At 45.5% G+C, this 9,254-nt stretch overlaps 1 protein-coding gene across 10 annotated transcripts in view; it reads left to right on the top strand.

Annotated features, from left to right (window-relative positions):
- Positions 1 to 4,089: 4,089 nt before the first annotated feature.
- The window catches only part of DAGLA (diacylglycerol lipase alpha), a 94,210-nt gene continuing 89,045 nt past the window's right edge, over positions 4,090 to 9,254 (top strand). For 8 of the 10 annotated variants that reach the window (XM_060276986.1, XM_035123605.2, XM_060276962.1 and 5 more), the window contains exon 1: positions 5,037 to 6,084. The gene's annotated coding sequence lies outside the window, so the exon portion shown is untranslated. The other 2 variants (XM_060276967.1, XM_060276969.1) reach the window with 2 other exon arrangements.

Here is a 9,254-nt window from a genome sequence, read left to right as displayed (position 1 = left end):
ATGTTTCTGTAAAATATTCATAGATATACACAAAACGTATACCATTTCTTTGACATTTCTTTTGTGCAAAACTGTCGGTTAACTTGTCATCATTGTATTATTCATTCATTCATTCATCCCCTGCCCTTCATCCTAAGGTCCTGGAGTGGAATGTTGCATATTGCAAAATTCAATGCAGAACTTTTGATCACTGAAATTGCTGAACAAATTAAATGTTCTTGAGATATAGTAGAATGCAAGCATACACACACTCTCTCCCTCTCTTCCCTTTTAAAGTTATTGAATGATCTTTAACTGGTTGTATTCACATCTGATAAAAGAGAATTACATCACAATGTGATGTCACTGATGTAAGGAACTTCTCTAAAATCTATGCTGGTTTGGTTGGAGTACATTAGGAGGCACTAATACTTCTGAATACCAGTTGCTGGAAACCACAGGAGGGAAGAGTTCCCTTGTGCTTAGATCCTGCTTGGAGGTTTCCCACAGGCATTTGGTTGGTCACTGTGAGAAGCAGATGCTGGATCAGATGGGCTATTGGCCAGATCTGGCTTGCTCTTATTGTGTTCTTTTTGTGTTATCAACATTTGGAGGGCATCCCAATGGCTACCTCTGCCTTAGACTGCTTGCTGATGGTAGCCTGGAAGCAGAGTTCTAATACCAAGGCCACCCATGGCTTCACATTCTACGCTAGCTTTGAAAATGTGGTTGTTGTCTCATGTAAATAGAATTTATTCCTCGGGGGGTTCCCCCCCAACAAAATAGACAATGTGAACAATCTTCATTGAGCAATCCTAGCAAGTTCAAGATGCAAAGGCTGATGTCCTCTGTACACTTATTCTGAACAAAATTTCATTTAAATCAATAGAACATTAAGTAAATGTGATTAGGGCTGGGTTGCAATGCTGCAAAGAGGCTTAACAGATACAAATAAGCCACCAACATGCCTGGAATCTCCTAAACAGAATTCCCTTTGGTAGTGCGTGATTTTGTATTCTTTGCTGTGGTGCTTTTATTTAGCAAAACCTGCAGCAGAGGCATACGGTATGTAAGCAGTCAAATGCTGCTTAGCAAATGGGCCCTTTCCTTAAGGAACCAGACAAGAAAAATTTGTAAGTTGCACTGAACATAAAATGCCTGTGTAGTAAAAGGTACTAGTCGCAATAGCAGTTACTGCTTTGTTTATTCCTTATGTACACTATAACGTAAGCAAAACAGTCTACCCCAAGGAACATGCCATCTAAACCTCAACAAAAGAGAGACAATGGAAGGACAAGAAGGAGTGGAAGATAGAATCATGGAAACTATGAATGCAGTTAGCTTAATATTTCTACCGGTAGGAAGTGAAGTTTAAGAGGTTGGGCTAAAGTCTTCATGGAAAATGTATTTTGAAGAGACATTTGACAGGAAAGAGGTGGCATAAGGAGCTGGCAATGGTGAATGGGTGTTGTTTCAGATTGCAAACCTATACACCCATATCTAGACTTGATGGTACAGTACTTGCTTCTGAATAGGAGCTGAGATGCATATGGTTCCAGGCAACTCATTCATCCCAGATCTTAATTAAAGTGGGCAATCCTATGATCACACATATGTGGCCTGCCAAGGTGGTGGAACTGAGATGTACACTTGGGAGAGGAAGGGAGAGAGGATAGGCAATGTCTCATTTCTCTTTCTCCAAATTCAAACAGGAAAACCTCCCTTTAGCTTTTCCTTCCTGTCCCACTTCCAAACTCTGATGGACACTACAACAGGAACAGTGAAAAGGACTGAGTCAGAAGGTGGTAGACTCTCCTTCAGTGGAGGTTTTAAGACACAGGTTGGATGGCCATCCATTAGAGATTCTTTAGCTGTGCACAGGGGATTCTTGCATTGCATGGGGTTGGACTAAATGACCATTGGGACCCTTCCAATGCTACAATTTTATGATTCTGAAGTGGAGAAGTAATCTAGAGCTCAACTCCTTCTGTTAAGTCTCTGGTTACCGACCAGGTTAGTCAGGCAAAACCACAGTGAAAGACCCATTCACATTAATCAAGGCAGCTAATGATCTGTTTTAGGAAAATGATCCCGCTGTCTTACTTCTGTCTAAAAGATGTATATTGTTGCTGTTCAAATGCTTTCCCTTTTATTCAATTACAGTAAACACCTTGCTTTTTAGTCTGCTGCATCCAGATGGTAGTTTCTTCCAGAGTTAATTTAGCACTTAAACATTTATCTGTAAGTGGAGATAGCAAAGTATCTCAAGAAAGAGGGAGGAGGGTTGCTAAGTGAACAATTTGTTTCCAGAGTGCTGCTGGCTGTATTTTATTGTTTATTGTTCATTTTAGTTATTAAATTTGTATACCGCCAATTGGACTCCCTACTTGATTGAATAAACCTTTATTGTATTGTATCACACCTCTTTACTGTTAAAAGTGAACCATTAAATGAATATTTCTTGAAGCCCAAGCCTGTACTGCTAAGCTACTATTCTGCATTTTCATCACAAACTTCTTGTGGACAATTGCCTGGACGTCACTATTTTGTTGATGTGTAACTTATCCTTTTATTAAAGACTTCTGAAGAACTGTTGAAGGCCAGCCTTCCCAAATCTTTCGTTGCTGATTTGTGCAGCTCTGGGCCCTCCCTTCCTTGGCCCAGAAATACAGAATTATGTTTTCCTGGTAGAGGATCATCTGTAACTTGTCATAGATGCAGTGCAACCACAATCCTCCCTGCCTCCACAGCAAGAGAAAGAAAGAAAAGTAATAAGCAATTTCTTTCACAATTAAAAAAAACAAAGGCAAGTATTTGTACTAAATAATTATAACTTGGAGTATTATTTGAGATGATTGGACGAGTGGGAGTGACTACCTACCTGCCACAAGAGGGGATTGTGAAGTGCCTAAGGTGGGAGGTTGTACAATTTTGTGGAACCCTGGGGCATGCTCACAGAAGCTGAGGGTTCCATGGAACTCTGGGTAAAATAAAACATTCTGTGCTACAGAAATAAAGTAACTGTTTGTGAATCTTTCATGAGGCTGCCAAGTATTTGTAAATCTTTCAGGAGGCTAACTATATTGAGTCAGGAGCCAAAGAGAATCATGGACCATAGAGCACATTACAGCACTTCAGCCTGGATTGTAACCAATGCATGTGTCACTGAGGGAGGACCTCCACTGGATGATTGCTGTTCTCAAAGGTCCACTGAATTTGGGAAGCAACTTGCAGGGCAATATAATATTATTATATAGCTGTGATCAGAACTGCAGGGCCGCTGAAGTGGAACAAGCATATGGAAGCTCACTGGGAACTGTATTTTAGATCCTGGCCCCTGGGTGTGCTTCCTTGTTCTCAGTAGTTCCTGAAGACAGAAGGAACAATAAATGCACTGGATTATTTCACATTGTCAAATGATAAATGTCAGTGCATTCCTTATGCCCTTGCTGCTCCTCCTTATGCAAACTGACTCCTCCATGAAACAAAAAACTAATTGCACCAGTCTGCCACCGCTCAACTCTCTCCCCCTTCCCCTTTCCTACTGTATTGTTTAATTTATGCCAGGGCTCTAGAGTGAAAACTGTTTTTCATATCAGAGCTAACCTCAGAGTTAGGAGAATATACAGGTTTCTAAGCATGTGCAGAGAGCTCTTCCTTCGACACTGAGAAACCACTGCTCCCCCCCCCCCCCAGTTATTAAAGAGGAGCAAGGGTCCCTTTCAGGGGACATGGCAAGGATTCTAGACAGGCTCGAGCATAGCAAAGAAAAACCTCGTTTTAGGAATTTAGCAGAGAAGGTAGGCTTCTCTTTCCCCTCTCAGCACCCGCCTCTTTTTGCCCCGAGGTGCGTGCAATCGGCCGCCCCCGCGAGGCCTCCTCTTTTCGCCAGCTCGCTTCGCCAGGCCCGCGCTTGCCGACAGCAGAGGGCGCAGGAAGGCCCCGCTGTCGCCATAGTTACCGCTGGGTGCGTAGCGGGACTTACGGAGCTGACGCAGTGGGCGGCCCGGCGGGCGGAGGCGGCCCTGGCACGAGCGGAGGCGGCATTAGAGAATTGGGGCGGCGGGGTGCGGGGTGGCTGCCGAGCCCCGGGATGGAGGCGGCGGCGGCAGCAGCGGCTGCGGCTTCGGCCCGGTGGCGGCGGCGACGGAGACGGCGGCAAAGGGGTGAGCGGCTGCAGGGACGTTCCCGGCGACGGCGGCGGTGGTGCCGGGAGAGCGGGGTGGGGTGGGGTGAAGTGAAGGGAGGGCGGGTGCTCCCTCTGTCGCTGCGGGCGAGGAGTGAAGGCGCCCCCTTGGCGTGAGCGGGGCGGGGGGCGGAGGACACCTCCTGGCTCCTTCGCGGCGAAGGGAGGCCGTTGCGTCTCCCGCGCGGGAGCGAGCTGAGAGGCGCCCCTGTCCTGGCATATGGCAACGCGGCGGGAAGGCAGCGGGTGCATTCGCCTGCCCACCCCCGCAGCGCCGCCGCTGCCAGAGGTGGAGGGCCCCGTTGCCATGGTGAATGGGGAAGCATCCCTCTCCCCGCTCCCCAAACCCCGGCACTGCCGCTCCGCCGGCATGGCCGCAGGATGGGTAAGGAAGCAGCGCGCCCTGGAGCCTTCCTGCTGCCCAAAAAGGTGCCATCTCCGCCCGCTTCCCCTGATCGGGGAGGGGACTGTGCGGGGCACAGCCTGCGGCTTGGAGCGGAGGGAAAGGAGCAGGACGTGGGGGCGGGAGGAGGCGGAAGCGCATCCTCGGGTGGCTCTGGCAATGGCTTTTCATGTGGCCTTGGGCTGCGTCTCCCTTCCTCCCCCCGGGTCCGCCCAACGTCCTCTGCCAGGACTAGGTAGGGTGGGTTGCTTGTGAGATTCATTTGGGCGTCGGGAAATCGAGGAGCCGGGGTTGGGGCTCCCGGGTAGCAGGCGCAGATGGATGTGCACGCGCGTGCTTGCGTGGAAAGGAAGGAATTTTGTGGCCTTCGGCACAGCAGTTTTATAACGATCCGTTTTTGCTGAATTTAATCTGGACATTCAACACCACGGTGGTTTATGTTGGGCTCATACGGAGCTGGCGGTCTGAAGCTACTTCCTTTATATATTCTGGTGTTCCTGTCTTGGATTGCAGAAGAAAATGTCATTCGCGTTTGCATGTGCATTATGGGGGCTGGATTTGTATTAATAGGCATTTACTTTGCAGGAAAAGGGGGACTCTTTCTATATCTTGAGGGAGTGGTGGAAGGAACTGGTCCTTTATATCTGAGTGGGTTGTCTCCTCAAGAACATACCTGCTGGGCCTGAATATCAGGCAATATTATCACTGGGTGCAATCTGTTGAAAGTTACATGTGCTCAGATTACATTGAAATGTAATGAGACCTTGTGGTATGCAGTGTGATCCTATGCATGCTTGCTCAGAAGTCCTTTTCAATTCAGTGGATACTACTTCTGTGTGTTTAGCTTTGTAGCTTTTGTTCCATTGACTTACACATAATTTAAGCATGCCGCATTTTGATAGGACATTGTGTTTATGTTTGGATTATTAGGTTTGGCTTAGTTCAATTCAGTTTATAAAATCTGGGAATTGCATTTCTTAACCAGTGGAAGCCCCAAAGAAACTTAACAAACAATAAATAAAATGCAAAAAATACAATACACTGTATATTAAAGTATTCCTTAAAATGATAGAATGCAAACATACCGCAGGATTCTTCCAAAATATCATCTAAAGAATAATTATCCCCATACAAAACTAGAATTGACACCAAATGACCACCAAAAGCTAGGTCACTAGCTATCCAAATGCCAAGAAAAATAAATATGTATTTGTGTCGCCACAAGAGGAGCTTATATTTTCCAAAATTGGAAACCTGTTTTTTGTTGCCATGCTTTGGACATCTCTTGGAGGGAGTTACACAGAGAAGAGGCTCAGATTGATATATTTATTTCACAGGTTTACAGGAAGCTGCCTTATCCTGAGTCAGACGACTGGTCCATCTAGCTCAGTACTGTCAACACTGACAAGCAGCAGCTGTCTAGGGTTTCTGATGGGAACATTTCCAGTCCTGCCTGGAGATACCAGGGATTGAACCGGGGATCTTCTGCATGCAAAACATGTATTCTACCACTGAGGTACAGCCCTTTGTATATATTTATATCCTCCCTTTCCTTCAAGAAGCTCAAGGTGGCATACACGCTTCTCCCACACCCGCTTTATCTTCACAACAACCTTGTGAGGTAGGCTAGGCTGAGAAGCTGTGAGTAGCCCAAGATCATCCAGTAAGCTTCACAGCTGAGTAGGAATTTGAACCTTAGTCTCCCAGATTCTAGTTCAGCACCCTTATTGCAGGATTCTAGTAGATTCATATGGAGGGAAATGGCTATAATTGTCTAGAAGTCACACACTGAGATGAGAACAAGACAAATTTTGGAACACACTGCCTCAAAAGCCTTACAGACACAGGCAAAAATTGTTAAAATGGAATTGGGGGTTAAGCCTATAGCTAGGTTGCAACTATGGTGTGTGTTTTTACACACTTGTGATCTGGACTGGACAAGTACCCACTTGGGCATTTTATATTAATATTACATGACGCAGCCAATGATATGATTGTGGATCTGTGAAGGATGCCTGTGGGAAGGGTGGTCAAATAGTGAATGTGTTTTAAGACTTTGGTATACAATGTCAGTGGGTGGATCGCTAATTTAATGCACTGGATTATATCATTTCTTTGGTTGATGTGCAGTGGTATTCCTAGAGAAGACAGTGCTGCTCACAGTGAAAATAGATAAAAGAGCTGTTTTCTAGGAGTGTAAATGGGTAACATTTGATGTACTAGTGATTTCTTGGATCAAGTGCTCCCCTCCCCCCTTTGTTTGATGACCTGGCACAATTGCTTAATTCCGCGCTGTTTCTACCAAAGTCTTGCTAAACAGAGCAGGTCATGAAATTCAGTGTTATAATAAATAATCGAGAGTATTCTGGGTACTGTGTGTGCTATGATATCAAGGCTCACAAACCTTCTGATTCAGGAATGTACATTTTGTTTCATTCATCTGTTACAAAGACATCCTCGTGATAATAATGAGCTTAGTGGAACAGATGATTTTTGCCTTTTTAAAGTAGAGAGGTCATACCATTAAGTATTGTATTGCCTATTATGCTATATTCATGCAAACTAATATTAACAGTATTTATGATACTTCTGTTAGGGCTTGCAAATTTTGTCCCTGCTCCATCTGTGAAATAGCACAGATAAGCTCCTTACTGCCAATAGACTCTTATTGTGTGGATCAGAACTTCTGCTGAAGGTGAGCTCGGAAGACAGAGTCCCACCAGGTCGTCCCCCACCCCAACCTTTCACTCATTGCAAAGTGAAATTGTATTCAGCACTGGTGGTGAAGCTACAGCCACTAAGTCCACAAGAGGGTTTTGGTAATAGTTTTGTTATTATCTCGTCTGCAAGCCATCCCATACTCTGAAAATCAGTGTTCTCCACTGAATATATGGAGGAGGGAGAAAGATTGTTTTCTGCTGCTCCAGAGAAGCGGACACGGAGCAATGGATTCAAACTTCAAGAAAGAAGATTCCACCTAAACATTAGGAAGAACTTCCTGACAGTAAGAGCTGTTCGGCAGTGGAATTTGCTACCAAGGAGTGTGGTGGAGTCTCCTTCTTTGGAGGTCTTTAAGCAGAGGCTTGACAGCCATATGTCAAGAATGCTTTGATCAGGGGTCCCCAAACTAAGGCCCGGGGGCCGGATGCGGCCCAATCGCCTTCTAAATCAGGCCCGCGGACGGTCCGGAAATCAGTGTGTTTTTACATGAGTAGAATGTATTATTTTATTTAAAATGCATCTCTGGGTTATTTGTGGGGCCTGCCTGGTGTTTTTTACATGAATAGAATGTGTCCTTTTATTTAAAATGCATCTCTGGGTTATTTGTGGGCCATAGGAATTCATTCATTTTTTTTTCAAAATATAGTCCGGCCCCCCACAAGGTCTGAGGGACAGTGGACCGGCCCCCTGCTGAAAAAGTTTGCTGACCCCTGGCTTTGATGGTGTTTCCTGCTTGGCAGGGGGTTGGACTGGATGGCCCTTGTGGTCTCTTCCAACTCTATGATTCTATGATTCCATGAGATGAAGTGCATTTTCAGCTGTTGCTTGGGCCTTATTTATAGTGTTTTACTGATCAGAAGGTCGGCGGTTCGAATCCCTGTGACGGGGTGAGCTCCCGTTGCTTGGTCCCAGCTCCTGCCAACCTAGCAGTTCGAAAGCACGTCAAAATGCAAGTAGATAAATAGGAACCGCTACAGTGGGAAGGTAAACGGCGTTTCCATGTGCTGCTCTGGTTTGCCAGAAGCGGCTTTGTCATGCTGGCCACATGACCTGGAAGCTATACGCCGGCTCCCTCGGCCAATAATGCGAGATGAGCGCGCAACCCCAGAGTCTGTCACGACTGGACCTAATGGTCAGGGGTCCCTTTACCTTTACCTTACTTCTGTATTGTACTGTGATGTAAGTAGAAAAGTTGCTTGCAAGCTACTGTTGGTCTTATTGATCAGAGCCCCACCCTTCCTTCTTTGATCATGCCCATTAGCAATACCACGTCATATCTGTGTTGTTTCTTCAAAGAAAAAGACAATTTATGAATTTCAAAAGAAAATGGTGCCATGCATTCCTAAAAACTGTGCCGTTACCAAGGTTTAAACTGTTCTGGGTTTCAGCCCTGCAATAATCTATTTTCAGTACTAAGGGTGAGCCCTCTAATATGTGAATAAATAAATAAAAATGCTTCTGAACATGTACTTTTACATTAGTATTAAGTTACTGCAGTGGGCACCCACCCTTAGAAGTGAGGAGAAATGGATTCCAGGGCAAATGCCTTTACTCCCATGCAGACCTTACCCCTGCACCAACTCAGTTAATAAGATGTTTGTGGGGGTGTTGCAGTGTTAATACTGCAGCAGAGACTGGTCTGCTGTATGAGTCGTGCTCAATGTGGAAAAAGGCACTACTGTAAACGGAGGGAACATCAAAGTTCAAAACTATTTGACACTTTGATGCTCATAGTTCTGAAGTCGCCAGCATGGCACTCGTGGGGACAGTGGAACCACTGCACCCGCCCCATGGCAGTTGTGGATCCTCTTAAGTGCTGTCCTCACTGCCCCTTCATCACGAAGTGACTTCCCCTGCCCTGAAACATACAAGGAGTTGAAGGAGGAGGTTAAAGGCTCGGAACAACATCTTAGCAGAAGAACAGAAGAAGCATACATGACTGAGAGGATAGGAGGGCAAGGAGAA

The sequence above is a fragment of the Zootoca vivipara genome, chromosome 1 (genome assembly GCF_963506605.1).
Source record: "Zootoca vivipara chromosome 1, rZooViv1.1, whole genome shotgun sequence".
NCBI lineage: Eukaryota > Metazoa > Chordata > Lepidosauria > Squamata > Lacertidae > Zootoca > Zootoca vivipara.
This window is presented reverse-complemented; position numbering and strand designations above follow the sequence as displayed.